This window comes from Staurois parvus, unplaced genomic scaffold, assembly GCF_062004578.1.
Source record: "Staurois parvus isolate SC_StPar_1 unplaced genomic scaffold, SC_StPar_1.0 ptg001302l, whole genome shotgun sequence".
Lineage (NCBI taxonomy): Eukaryota > Metazoa > Chordata > Amphibia > Anura > Ranidae > Staurois > Staurois parvus.
The window spans coordinates 6,401,415-6,417,634 of record NW_028319098.1 but is presented as its reverse complement, the minus strand read 5'-3'; positions in this window follow the sequence as shown (position 1 = coordinate 6,417,634).

The window sequence follows — 16,220 nt, the reverse complement described above, 5'->3', positions numbered from 1 at the left end:
TATTGAATATTAATAATCAAGAGTATAAAATATCAAGGGCCAGCTTCTTGCAATCCTATGGCCACGGCTTGTGAGAATATAACCTTTGAGATACTCGAAATTATTAATTATTAATAAATTTAATAAATAATCAGATCATTTAAAAATTGTGATATTGATGTAATTAGTTAGAAACCTTATTATTGTGTCTTACATTGGTAGGATATATTTTTGATTGTGTGTACCAATATTCATTTATCACCAGTCTTTTGCGTTTTGTGTTAATATATATATAATTTTTGTACATAAATAAATTTTTATATTTATCTATTATAAGGCAAATTTTGTGTGTATGGTACGAAATCATATTGGCTAAAAGAATTCAAGGTATAATAATAAGTGGTGATCAAATTATCAAGGTGTCCAAATTATTGGTTTACTAAATATTTGCCGTATTTTAACGGCTGGAGGCACTGTAATATTTCATCTAAGGGAAAGGGACACGCCCTTTATAAATAAAATATATCCTTACATAAACCACCACATGTCTGCCTTCATTTTTGTAAAGCGGTGCGCAAACTGTTCGCGTTATATAAATCCTGTATAGATAATAATAATGAAGAAATCTTATGTCCTGAAGAAGCGGCATAAGATCGTGAAACACGTTTATAGACATCTTCCAGTGGATTCTTACCATTTTACCTTCCAATTTTTATATTGATATGTAATGTTTTAATTCATGTCTTTTGTGACGAACCATCCCTTTGTGATAACATTTTGCTCTTTATGTTTCAGTTTTCTCCCCTTTGTAAAGCTGTATATGTTAGCAGCTGTTATGTAGACAGGCATTCTACACTGTTTGTTTAGGGAAATGTGACCTTGTATTCTTTCATTTCTATAGAGTTCATACTGTATTGTTGGTTGTAGGGTTTTGTTGTGGGTGGGGAAAACCCAGTGCCAGGCTGTCTGGTGGGGGTGAAGTTGTATATACTGAGCTGTGTTTAAGAAAGATTTTTCATTTCACCCTACACAAAGTTTTGACTCGTGGTTTGGGATATCAGGGAAGGATTGGTTTTGGACAGAGCGCTGGAAGACTTGCCAGAAAAGTTGACCATTGGCTGAGATGCATCGCTGCGGACGAGGAAGCCCCGGCAGAACGGTTCCACCACATCTTTGTTATTCAAAATTGTATTTTTTATATTTAAAGTATTCATTATGCTCTCCAGTATAAAACTGTTGGGTCACCCTTAAATGCCCTGTTCATATATTTTATATATTGATCAAATACCCTGAGAACCCCGCCCTTAGCTCTAGTAACACCCTTCAGACCAACATTGTGTAAAAAAGTAAACATAAGTCAATTGGTAATATGCAAGGCAACATTTACCATAACATTTACCAGGAGGCCTCAGGCATAGGAAACAGAGCAGCCAGTGGGCAGAACTAGTGTGCAGTATTGTGGGCCAGCTGTATGAACCTGGAAGAGGCTGACAGCCAAGGAGGACCACAAGAGCGGGAGACCCAGATTGTCACACCTGAGCAGCAGATCAAGAGTGAGACAACGCTGGATCCACTGGGCAGTTGAGTATGTAAAACAAGGACAGCACTTAATAACATTTAAGAAGGAAAAAAAAGATATAAAGCTTCTCTTTAATAACATCACTAAATTCCAATAAGCAGATAGATACTTTCTTGTCATAGGGGTTGATTTACTAAAACTGGAGAGTTCGAAATCTGTTGCAGCGGTGCATGGTAGCCAGTCAGCATCTAACTTCAGCTTTTAAAGGATAAGTTCACCTTTTAGGCAAATATATGAAATGCACATTTTTTTTGCAGATATAAAAATGTGTATTTATTATTTTTGTCTACAGGAGCCTGGAAAGTATTGCACCAGAGATCAGTAGATCGCTAATGCCTTGGAGGTCTCCTGCAGACCTGTTACAATATCTGCTTGCCGTACGTGATGTACAAACAAGCAGATATTCTGACAGGAAGCTTCAATGAACTACCGCGGTGCCATGGTAGTTCACTGAAAACTACAAGCCCACAGCCGCTAAGGCAGGCAGGACTTGCAGTTCATTCATTCACGGAAGTCCATGAATTAATAATGTGGCCGTGTGGGTGGAGCCACACTGTTTTCAAATTTGACAGATAGTACGGGGAGACTTCTCCCCATAGTATCTGTCAGAGATACTATGGGAACATATTACATGTTCCACCTAGTCCACCCTAAAAATGCTGGAACATGTAACATGTTCCCAAAGGTGAACTTATCCTTAAAGCTTTGACAATAAAACTAGAAGCTGATTGGTTTCTATGTAGGGCTGCACCAGATTTTCCAGTTTTAGCAAATCAATCCCATAGTCTCAAAGGCAAGAAACATATTCTTAGCTCTGCACAAACCAACTCTGAATGCCTGGATATAGACTTTGTAATTGATACTGGAAGACACCAAAAATAAGCCTTTTCCTACTATTAGCCATTTAATTTTGTTTGAAAATTCAGTTGGATTTTATATTTGGAGTGCATATGAAATTTAATACAAATAGTTTGTATTTTTTTTAGGTTCAAATGAGATTTTCATTGGGTGCTTCAGTTTTCTCCAACATTTTACAGCTTTCACAGTGTTCCTAGGTCATATGACTGTGATAGAGCCATTAGGCTGTAAAATCCTGTGGGATTTAGGACTGACAGGAATGCCTCTGCGAAGTGTTGTACAAAATGCAGATGCGATAAATGTGTATAACGAATGAAGATTAGAATGCTTTATGTATTTGCATTATTAGGATTCTTTCAAGGCCATCAGAAATAAGACCTATGCAGTGGAATCTGAACCAGCACGATCTGCAAGTGTCGGAATTAAAGTCTGTGACTTGGTTCATGTATTTTGCTCCTTCACATCAGCACCTTTGTTATACTGCTACTTCTAAATAATTTCCGAATGACTAGGTAATGTGGTAATGCACATTGACTAAAATGACAACTGCGGTCATTAGCAACTGGCACAGGTGAGAGACTGTTAAAGAGACCATTGGGAACATTCTGAGAGTCAGATTTCACTTAGCTTCTTGCTGGAAAAAAGGCAATAGAGCTATTATGTATGTGTTTGGTAAACACATGGTGACATACTGTATTACACTAACGGAAATCTTAAAGAATTCTACTGAACAAAAATTCCATGTAAAATTGCCACCAAAAAAAACCTTTCTGGATGAAAAAAGCTAGTTGTAAATAACCACCTCAATACCAGGCACTTTTATTCCCTTCGTGCCCAGGCCAATTTTCAGCTTTCAGCGCTGTCACACTTTGAATGACAATTGCTCGGTCATGCAACACTGTGTCCATATGACATTTTTATAATTTTTTTACACAAATAGAGATTTCTTTTGGTGGTATTTAATCAACACTGGGTTTTTCATTTATTGCGCTATAAACGAAAAAAGATGAAACATTTTGAAAAAAAAATTTCTTTGGTGAAAATAGTCCAAATCAGTGTTTATTATTTAGTTGGTAGGAAAGCTATGGAGTCCACAAACTGATAAATATTTATAAAATTATTTATATATATATAAAATACCCGATCACTTCTCAGAAACTAGATAGTCTGAGATATTTAGTAAGAGGCATGGTGAGTTTTTCGCAGTTATAATTTGTGGTACATGAAGAAATTAAAATCTTTTTTTTTCCACAAATTTTTTTTTTTCTTTTACATACTGTCACCAATGCAATACAGCGTCATCATAAAGCTGGTGTGGAAGGAACACTGACTGGTGACATGTTAAAAAAAATATAATTTATTTTTCAATTAATTTACATTTTTTATCACTTTTAAAAAAAATTTTAAATTCTTTTTTTACTCCTGTGACCAAAGCAATACAATGTTACCATATGTTGCCCTACTCTGGGCAAGTGATCAGGATTTTTTTTTTTTACACATTTCACTGGTTTAAACAACCATGAAACTATTTTATTCTGTAATTATTGTTGTGATTAGTTGTGATTGACCTCAGCTGATCACATGATATAGATGGGTTTTGATTTGCCCTATCTGTACCATGTGATCGATGTGACCAGTCACAGCTAGCAACACAATTGTAAGCAATGTATGGCATTTAAGGAAGACATCCATTGTTTCATCCATTGTTTCACTGTCATGTGGTCTGCTGTGATTGATCACAATTGTAAGCAATGGATGGCGTGATAGGAAGTCATTCATTGTTTACAACTGTCATGTGATCTGTTGTGATTGGTCACAACGCAAGAGCATGGTCCCTGGGAGGACATCATATGATGTCCTCCCAGGATAATACAATAGGCCGGGTGGGAAGGTGTTAAGGAGCAAAACACACACTATAGCGCTCATAAAAACAGATTCATCTTGTGCTTTTTTGGTGTAATATAAAATCTGTTTTGGTTGATACTGGTCACTGAACTTTGCATTCATTCTTTGCACTGTTTATTGAATAAGCCTCTACTGCTTTGGGGTGTCCAAGCTTCTAAACTAATTTATATATTAACCACTTCCCGCCCTGCCAATAGGAAACTGACGGCCGGGCAGGACTCTTGTCGATCAGGGTGGGCGTCATATGATGTCCTTCCTGGATCGAGCCTTGCGCATGCCCACAGGGCTGCGCTGTGGTGAGATATGCCACCTGTAGCAATCATACATACAGAGATGGACGCGGTTATCCATCTTGCTCAAGACCCTCCCTCTCTCTCCCTCCAATCCCTCTGCTCAGGAATGTGGTCTGTGTGTGTATGCTGAGTTCAAAAGGCATCAGGCCCCAGCTGGAGAGCTTCATGGTTATAAACCCAAATTATCTGGTGCCCGGGTGTCTGTTAGCTTCTCAATCTGAGGTAATCGTAAAACCATAAACCAGTCCTTCACTGGGCTTCAAAGACATTCCAGCTAGCCGTAAAAAACAGACCTCTCATTTAAAACACACTTTTCCATATAATTTTATATCTTAAGGTAGGAAATAATTACATAAACATAAAGCATATATTCGGATAGCTCAGTTTAATGCGAGTCGTCTGATATCTTACCCCCCTCATGGAAGTCTACAGGAGAGCAGAAAGCCAAATAGTCGTAGCTGGAATAGTACATTATGGCATGCTTGATATTTAGACGTTCAGCAGATGATTCTGCATATTAATCTACCCGTGGATAGAATGTTACATGTACCTAGGGAAGGTTATTGCCCTGGTATAACTTGTGAGGGATTTTGGTTCTAGCCTGAGTCTCCCGCCTACAACACCCCTCCCCAAATGAGGTGATTGGTTCAAGGAGACACCCTGCTGAGTTCCTAGAAAAAGGCTGTTATGCTTGAAGTTAAATTGAAGAATTCTCCCCATTTAACATCAGGAACCAACTTGGGAGATGGTACCCTTTGCTCTGAAACTTGATCTGCTTAAACCATGGCTGACGGCAAGTATCTACCTCTCTAAACTTCTTTCTGTTATCTCTTTGCTGTCTTATTGCTCTCTGTATTTATATATAGGCTACATATTTTTCTGTAAATATTGTTATTGCACCCTTTTGACCTTTTTAGTAATAAATCCTATTATCTGAAAAGTGTTGAACTGTTTCTAAAGCTCTTTAATGCAAACTAAGAATCCCTGTCTCTGAAGAGCGCTACTGTGTGTTTTAAACCTCTATATATCGCTGCCTGCGGTGACAGTGGTATACAGACGATTATTCAAACATCATAGTGTTATTGCTAATATTGGCGAGTTTCCTCCTTTTCTCTACAAAAAGGCGGTGGTGGCAGTGTGAAGGGTTAATTGCGTAATTAACCTGACCCAGTAACAATTGCTCTCAGACTGCGGTACATAGATTGTGGTCCATTAGCTGGAAAATCTTTGTGCAGGGTGTAGCTGAGCATGGCATTGTTACACACGTGACAGCACGGTTTTAGATAGGTTAGTCCTTCGGTCACGAGTTGGTGAGAAGGGCTGGGGGTCTGACGCCGCCATCGTCACACTACCGGCTGTGTACCTCGGACACAGCTGATGACAGACCTGTGTACTGGCCCGTTGCCAGTACCATGTGACCTGCTGTGACCAGTCAAAGCAGGTCACATGAGAGTTGTAAACAATGAATGGCTTCCTTTCATGCCATCCATTGTATACAAGTATGTCTAGCTGTGAATGGTCACAGTGATCACATGCACAGGCTGGGCCAATCACAGCTCATCTTTGTCATTTGATTAGCCGTGGCCAACCACAGCTAATCACAACAAAATAAACCTGAATGAATCGATTTCATTCAGATAAATGCAAATTATAACAAAGAAATTCTTTGCTATAAGCAATCAAATTGTGTAAAAAAAATTGTAACATTATACTACTTTGGTCATAGTGTAATATGAAAAAAAAATCTTAAAAAAGAGAAAAAATGTAATAAAAAAAAAAAATTAAATTAAAAGAAAATGAAGAAAATCATAATTTTTTTTCGTACTGTCACCAGTCAGTGTCATTGATCACTGCCACACCAGTTATATGATGATGCTGCACTGCACTGGTGACAGTAAGTAAAGAAAACATTGTGAAAATATTTTTTTTTTAATTTCTTCATTTTCCAAAAAATTATGACAAAAAAAAAAACTTAAAAAAACTTGCCATGCCTCATATGAAATATGTCGGACTGTCTACTTTGCAAAAAGGGGTCATTTGGGGGATATCTGTACTGTTCTGACATTTTTGAGCCTCAAGAAATTAGATTGACTGTCAGTACTTCAGGATTGATCAATTTTCAGGTATATACCATAGTCTGTGACCTCTATAACTTTCCTACACACTAAATAATGAATACCGATTTGGGTTATTTTCACCAAAGAAATGTAGTAGAACACATCTTAGCCTAAATGTATGAAGAACAATTATTTATTTGCAAACTTTTATTACAGAAACAAAGAAAAAAGTGTGATTTAGGTGTGCTGCACCTTATGGAGATGAATTATAACATAATGGGTGGTCCTAGAGACTGGTCACCATTAACTGTGGGGTCTTGTTGGACCTCCAGAAAAGTTTATTAAAGTTTTGAAAGGATGAGAGCTTGTATAGTCTTTTAGAATATTTTATTCTCCAAGAGCCAGCACATTCCAGGGGCTCAGCACCCCCCCCCCTTCATGAGGGCTAAAACTAGCTACCATCCTTTCAAAACTTTAACAAAGATAGAAAAGGCAGACATAGCAGGATAAGGAGAAGAGGTTGGTCAGCAAAGTGAATTTTGGTAAATACCAATTTGAATCCACAATTATTTGGGGGGGGGGGGCATCTGGAGTTTTGTTGGCATGTGGATATTTAAACAGTCAAATTACACAGATGAAATACTTATACAAGAACTGTCTTACCTGACAGTGTGTTGGCTTTTCTATCCATCCAGTTAGGAGATTTAGACAGCTATGCCGCACAGCACAGCCCTGTCTGCCAGTGGAGGTGCCTTCTGTTGCTGTCTCACTTTCACTTACTGGTCTCTTCCTCACTCTTGCCTGTGACAGTACAGTGAAAGGTGAAGCAGAACACTGCTGAGCACATCACTTTTGCACTCTGTTCTGTCCTCCTGTGAGTATGCTTCTTAGTGCGGGTGCAGTGCGATTTGAGCCATACAAAATGAATTCGCATGTGATTTGCACAGGAATGCGGTGCGGTTCTTGCATGAATCACATGTGATATATCGCACCACGTCAGTGAACTTAGTCTTAATGATGAATGTGTGTATGTACAATTTATACCTGCCTGGAGTTTAGTCTTCTAGTGTACACAGGTTCATCTTGGTTACCAGAATTCATTTTCAAAGTGAGCATTCACTTAGTGTCGCTACATTTCAATCAATGCTTAGTATATAGACCAATCCAGAAACTACAGGAATTCTAAACTAATCTGCTCAGTTTCTAACCCCTACAGGGTAAGGGCTGAAAATGATAATGATGTTGATGCTGATATCATTTGGCTGAATTAAAAATAATTCAGATATTCACTTGTATTTAATTGTGTTGGAGCATTTTGGTGCAGATTGATATAATTTACATTGTATTTAGATTTGATTTTTTTTTTAAAAAGGATGAGAGTATTTACAAAAGAAACTACTAAACATAGAAGAATCCTCAGAAGGGAATTGTTTAAATGGAAGTATTCACAAAGCACATTTTAAAATATAATCCTTTTCAATAAATATAAGCACTGTTTACTAATTAAAACACCATTCAAAATATGTTGCATGTTACAAACTTGCAAACGGATTGATACGCTAGTTATTATTGTTAAGTATTCATTGTACACATGATTTTGTGTTGTTACCAGATGGTGTTTTCAGCCTATATTTTATCATCCCTGTGGGACATTATAAAGTCCAAGGAGTGTCAGCCATAACAGCAAAGAAACACCAAGGAACACAAGCACCGCTGTGGTTAAAAAATTGATTTCGGCTTAAGATTCAACAGAGTTTGAGACAGAATTTACTTCCTTTCTCTGCAGTGTTTCAATCTCTACAAGGTAAGGCCCACTTATACTGGTGGATTGATAACCTCTCTTTTGTATTTCAAAATTATGCTCATTACCTTGTGTCATGGCATGCTACAACACAGGTGCACTTCCTTGGTGGCTTGGGGTGCCATTCAAAATGAATGTCAGCATAACACAGCAAATGTTGTTGTTAATGTACGTTGCATAAATAGCCCCAAATTGCAAATAAACCAATCTAATGGTTTATTTAAATGGTTATAATGGTTAGTAACCCATAATAGGTTCCTTCAAGAAGCTATATGCACAGGATATTTAACCCCTTGATGCGGACCGCTCATAAATTAGCGGCCTCACAGAACTGGGCTTTTTTCCATGGGACCATTAATTTGACTACCTGTCTTTCTGTGACCGGGATGTCACTGACAGCCACGGGTCCTGTTCTAACGATCGGGACCAGGAACTCCCAATCCCGGGTTACCTGATTGCAGTGATCAGTCACTGTGAAGCCTTCTCCCTTTGTTTTCTCTCTCTGAATGGAGAAGAAAGATACATTGCATCACTCTCTGTCCTTTCTGAGAGAAAAAAAAAGTGTGTGTAAAAAATAAATTAAATAAATAAATACATGAATAAATAAAAATAATTAAAAAAAATAAACAAGAATACCTAGATCAAGGTTTGATTTAGATATGAAGAAACAAAAAACAAACAAAAAAAGGGTGCACGGGCCTAGTGCATCACCTTTAAAAATGAGATCTATTGATAAAAAGTAAAATACTCACTAAGGAATAAAATCAAATGAAGGGCCTAGTGCATCACCTTTAAAAATGAGATCTATTGATAAAAAGTAAAATACTCATAAAGGAATAAAATCAAATGAAGGGCATGTCACAAGAAATGCAGCGTGGTCCAATCATCTTGAAGGATGTCTGGTGGGGGACTGTAGACCTCTAGGTGGCTGTTGTCTGACGCATTTCAGGGCTGTGCCTCTTCCTCAGAGCCAATGTCTACACAACCTGTGTCCTCTCTGTGTAGACATTGGCTCTTGTGACATGCCCTTCATTTGGTTTTATTCCTTTGTGAGTATTTTACTTTTCATCAATAAATCCCATTTTTAAAGGTAATGCACTAGGCCCGTGCGCCCTCTATTTTTTTCTTCATATACAGTTCTTTTTGGATTTCCCTGGTCTGTTGAGGGCAGCAAAGCTTGCATTCCTTCTATACTCCATGTGGGGATACAGACATTGTGGAGTCCACTGTCCAGCACAGGAGTTCAGGCATTCGGTTGCTTTTTTTCTTCCTACAAGGTTTGATCCAGGTCTGTGCCAGGGTTAGTGTTTTGGCCAAGGTCAGGGTCATAGGTCACGGTCACAGATCAGGTTTTTTTTGGGGGGGTCAGGTTTTTTTTAATATTTAAATTATTATCAGTGTCAGTTAGTAGCAGAATAAAAAAAAAAAAAAAGAAAAAAACAAATTGCACAGTGTGGTTTCTAGGCTGTACTACGGTTACAAACAACAACTAACATACACACATGTGGTATCGTTGCTATCATCAGGAGTAGGAGAAATTATTTTGGGTTGTTCTTTGGTGGTAGGTTATGGTAGTAGCAAGACATTTACAGCTAAATTTAAAAAATGGGTTTTATTTACAATTTTGAGCCAGCTTTCCTTTGGTAGTCAGGAGATGTCTATTAACATTTACCACCAAATGAAAGCCCAATTTGTCCTGAAAAAAACAAGGTGTAATCCATCTGGATGCACAAAGCAGTTGTGATGATATGTACGGTTTTACTATCACATGTCAAAGTTGCAAAATTGTGCTTAGGCATTAAGATTTGTTTTACCCTTAGGCGTGAAGGGGTTAAAAAAGGGCTCTAAAGGACAAAAACTTGAGAATGGCCAAATGTACATCCTTGACAATCTTTTTTTGGCAGTCTTCTTTTTTTATAACCCGAGACTGTTGCATGGTTGTACTAAAATTATATGCATTTTGTGATAATCTCCATGTGTATTTTTTTAGAATTGTGACTAATGCTTGCGTAAACGTCTCTCCTGGGTTTCTGCACTTCAAGCACTCTCTGTCTTTTTCACTTGCCCCCACAATAGAATGGTGTCACCAACTGTGCCATGCAGCCTCCCAGTGTTGTGTTTATATGCTGTCCTCCTTATGGATCAGCTGTTACTGGCAGACACAAAAGGGTGCAATTGATAGAATGATACTTAGAAATGCTTAGAAATGTTGAGGTAGATCCTCTATTGTTTGGTAAGATTTGTAAAATTGAATGGTTTCATTATGCATCCTTGTGTTAAATGTCATGTCTCAGTTTATGTGCATCGAATATATTTCCTATTATGTCCTGCATCTGTATTAACACCATAGTCACAGCAAACTTGTAATTTTCAGGATATCTCATATTTAAATGTTTGACTATGTTGGCTTGAGAAAAGTTGAAAGTCCAAATCAGATGCCTATATACCAGCTGTGTATGAGAAACCTATGGAGTACTGCAACCTGTGATTTGAATTTTACAATACACTGAAATACCTATAACTAATCTGTTTCAAATACTTGGCCTAAAGTATAATTAAAGGCAATACTTTTTTTCATTTTTGACATAGAGGAGATGGATTAGAACACTTGTTAGGTTTTTTATTGCCACCTCTGCCTGGAGATTCATCCTCTCAATTTGTCTTGTTTACCATTATCTTCAAAACTAAAAAATAAATCCCAAATTTTGCATTTTTCCTAGAACAGTAATAGAGGAGACATATTCCAATGGGACACTAGTTCCGGGGGAGACCGATGGAGTCTCTTAATCTGCAGGGATTTTCTCTTGCTTCTTTTTTTTGTTATGGGACAGGAAGTGAAGGGAAATGGGAAAAAAAACCTGACAGGAGTTATAACCGTCCCTTACTCTATCCAAAAAGAATACAAATGTTTTGCCTATAGTTATACTTTAAAAACAGAGGTTTTATCTGCATACATTTGCAAATATATTTGGATGCCACGTTGACACGTCAAGGCACCACTGATAAATTAGGCACCTCTGGTATTTGAGTTTCCAACTATAATAAAATACTATGATTATTTTAAACATACTCCACCAAATCCTAAAAGGGCTTCACAAAACATTGCAGAATGAAAACAATGAACAGGACTTATCTGTTGCCCCTCTTGCTTAAAAGCCAAAAACAAGTGATACTAAGTCAAAAACTGATTTTGAGTCTCAAAAATCTATACAAAATCCTTATGCTAAAAAGAGGTTTGTTGTGCATTTTTATGGGGGACCTCATGCATAAAAACAAAAAAGAAATGATGTGATCCCCCCAGAAGTCAAACCAAAATAACATAAATATTAAGATAAATTAGACAAAAATTGTGGTATTAATTGTTATTCTAACTCTTTGGCTTTCTAATAATCAGGGTTTTTCTTTCAGCAGAAACATGGGAGAACGCAGTTCCAGTAAGCTCCAGCACTGAATGAACGTATTTGCAAGGGGTTCTGGGCTGTGCTGGACAGTCTATTTATGCTAGCGCTTGGGGATCTATTATTACTGGTGGGGATATATTTTTGCGTGGGGAGTTTGTTGTTGTTATGGAGGTCTACTGTTGCTGGTGGGGTATCTATTGTTGATGGGTGGTCCTTACCTTGTGGGGGGATCAATTTTTGTTGGGAGGGATCTACTGTTTAGTAAAGGGTCTATTGTTGCTTGCTGCTGGGGGATCTATTGGTGCTGCCTGCTGGGAATCTATTGTTGCTGGGGTGGATCTATTGTTGCTTGGGTGATATTTTGTTGTGGGGGTCCATTGTTGCTGGGGGAGGGTCTATTGTTGTGTGGGAGATCTATTATTTTCCTGAGGGGGTCTATTGTTACTGTGAGGGGAATATTTTGTTGATGGCTGCAGGGGATCTATTTTACTGCTTTTCTTGTTATCATCAACTAATGCCATACAAATTACATAGCATCACAAAATGATACTTGGTTCTGTATTCTCTATAAGGGGTGGTACTAGGAGGTGGGTAGGGGGTGGAACCAAGGGAAGGTGCTCAGAGGTGGGTAGGGGGCAGAGGGAAAGGGTGACTAAGAAGGGGGGAGTTCCTGCACCTGTTCACTGAGAAAAAAAGCCCTGCTAATGATACTAAACAAATTAGAGCACAAATGAGACCATATGAAGGATTAACCATGCTTTTTTATAGTTTTGTCTTGTCTGTCCTTCTCTGGGCATCTGTGGCTGAATGTTTCAGAGGGGCAGAAGAAAGTGATGGTGCAGGTCTTCCTGAAACAAGTCACAAGACTCTCTGCAACTATTACCTCTTTCACTGCAGATTTTTGATTGGTGGATTGTATGGTATAATATTAGCTTCAATACCCAATTATTGTTTGAGGAATTAAAGTATTGTGATTGATGACAAACCTGTGGAAGCTTGAGTTATCTATTTATTTTATATTTTTTGCTTTCTTCTTTCAACTCTTTTCATCTTTTCTCTGTTGCCATTTCTCTATTCATATGTTCTTCTTTGAGTTGCCAGTCTCCTCACCACTTTTTTTTTTGTGTTTTGGACATGTGATATCACACAAAGAGTGACCATTCGATTTACTTCCTTGCACGATTGTGAATATAATCCCCTAAATATGCAGAGAGTGAAAGACCTTTGTATCATTTACTTCTACTGTTCTTTAAATGGATTGTTGGCTGATCCCCTTTTTATATCTTCATTTGCTATGTTATCTCTTAGCAATGCAGCCACATACTGTAAAAGAACACTGTGTCCAGATACTGGTTATTTTTTAGAACAATTCCACTAACCTAAAAGAAAAAAAAAATAGACTTTAAAAAATCTTTAAAAAAAAAGAAATAGAATAAAATTGTGTTACCTGTATTAGTATCTGCAGAATACTATTTTATCATATTGAACTATATAGCTAACTCTTAAATTCATAAAATCCACAACCTTGATATAACAGGAGCTGACAACTTAAGTGGACCTATCATTAAAAATCACACTTCACATGAATCAAGATGACACATGTCAGCATTACCAAATAACATTATATTTTCAAGTAAAAAAAAATGCCCTTTTCTTGTCATAAATAAAAAATGCTGTCATCAGCCATGTTATGTCAATTACAGCATAGGCAAAGAGGACATGGTTTCTGGCTACTAGTGGCATTGTTGGTGTTTCTTATAATTAGAGTCTGCATAGAGTCTTTTCATTTCAATCAGGCAAACTGTATGAGTAATAAAAGAAGATGAGCAGGAATCACAGCCTACTTAACTAATAAGCAAAAATGGCTGTTCCCAAACAGATGTATATGTATATATATATATATATATCACTAATTGAAAGGGGCATGTTCAAAATAATAGTGTGGAGTTCTATTAGTGAGGTCATTCATTCTTTGAAAAACAGGTGGCAATTATTGCCCTTATTTAAGGAAGGAAGGCAGCAGATGTTATACATGCTGGTTACAGTGCATTTCTCTCTGAAATTCTGAGGAAAATGGGTCATTCCAGACATTGTTCAGAAGAACAGCGTACCTTGATTAAAAAGTTGATTGGAGAGGGGAAAACATATAAAGAAGTGCAGAAAATGATAGGCTGCTCAGCTAAAATGATCGCAAATGCTTTAAAATGGCAACCAAAACCTGAAAGACGTGGAAGAAAGCAAAAAACTACCATTCGAATGGATAGAAGAATAGTCAAAATGGCAAGGACTCGGCCAACAATCAGCTCCAGGAAGATCAAAGAAGGTCTAAAGTTCCCTGTGAGTACTGTTACAATTAGAAGACGCCTATGTGAAGCCAAGCTATCTGCAAGAAGCCCCCACAAAGTCCCACTGTTGAAAAAAAGACATGCTGAAGAGGTTACAATTTGCCAAAGAGCACATTGACTGGCCTAAAGAGAAATGGCGCAACATTTTGTGGACTGATGAAAGTAAGATTGTTCTTTTTGGGTCCAGTGGCCGGAGACAGTTTGCCAGATGACCCCCAAACACTGAATTCAAGCCACAGTACACTGTGAAGACAGTGAAGCATGGTTGCGCAAGCATCATGATATGGGGATGTTTCTCATACTACGGTGTTGGGCCTATTTACCAGGGATCATGGATCAGTTTGAATACATCAGAATACTTGAAGAGGTCATGCTGCCTTATGCTGAAGAGGAAATGCCCTTGAAATGGGTGTTCCAACAAGACAACGAACCCAAACACACCAGTAAACGTGCAACATTTTGGTTCCGGACCAACAAGATTGACGTTATGGAGTGGCCAGCCCAATCCCCGGATCTTAATCCAATAGAAAACTTGTGGGGTGACATCAAAAATGCAGTTTCTGAGGCAAAACCATGAAATAGAGAAGAACTGTGGAATGTAGTCCAATCGTCCTGGGCTGGAATACATGTTCACAGGTGCCAGAAGTTGGTTGACTCCATGCAACACAGATGTACAGCAGTTCTCAGAAACAGTGGTTATACAACTAAAAATTAATTAAGTGATTTAAAAGAAAGCAAAATCTTCAAATATCTTCAAATATTTTTCAGTTTATATAGTGAATGTTTGAGTTTGTAAAGAAGAATACAAACACTGCTATTTTTTTGAACAGTCTAATATTCACTTTTCTTCAATTTTTTTAGAGGAACAACACAAATTTGATATATTTTTCTTCATGTTTTGATTTGGAATAGAATGTGTAGTGTTCCCATTGCATTTGTGTGTATGGAAATAAAAGCTATTAGAAGGATTTTGAGCTTTATTCACTTTTTTCAATACACTGCTATTATTTTGAACACAACTGTATATATATATATATATATATATATATATGTGTGTGTATAGTAAACCATGCAGGAACAGTCCAAGCACTTTTATTCAGTATGACAACAAACAGTTTCAATACAGGAGGGCTTTGTATAGCAGATCCATATCATAAAGCAAAATCACTTACTAATCTATCTTAGTTCCTGACTAACAGGGTGCCCCTTAATGGGTTTCCCAACACTATCACACAGAACTTTTTTTTAGTGTTCTCTTGGCTCTTAGCCTTTTCACCCTGCAGCAGGTTCTCACAGCAGAGAGATCAAGTCAGAAAACCCTGATCTCGATTCAGTTCTCATGTACTGTATAAACTAAAAAGTTTACAGCTAAAACTAATATCGAGGTCTGGCTACCAGGTAAGATGTGGACCTAGGAAGAAAGCCTTTATCCTACCCAAAGCTCTACAAATCCTCTGGTCTCCAAGACCCAGAACAAAACCTATTAAAATGAGATTAAGATTATGTTTTCCCCACATCAGCCATAAACCCTGGAGCCCCTCATCATATGCAGGTGACACATACGTACTTTTCACAATCCTGTAAGCCAAACTATGCATACTAAAGATTTTTAAAATGTTACCATTAACTGACAAGTTAATCTTTTTTTTACATTATTAAATAAAAAGACATAGAAAGGAAAACAGTAGTTCTTTAGTAGAACAGTTAGAAAGTTTACTGTAGGTGTGTATGATTCACATAATGTACATGGTTTATTAGAAATTCTGTGTTTACTTCTGTAATGCTGTTAGACTGAGTATACAGTGAGAAACCTGCTTGTCTTTTTTTGTTTGTTTTTTTTGTTTTTACTAATTACATTCTGCTGCAAGGATTAAATCACCCTGTGCTGGCTGTACACTGGACAGCCAGACTGCTACTCTCGTACATAAAGGCCTGGGTCCCAGCAGGTCAACAGTCCCCTTGCTCAGTGCTTCAATTACCATCCCCCATACTCCCAGAGCAG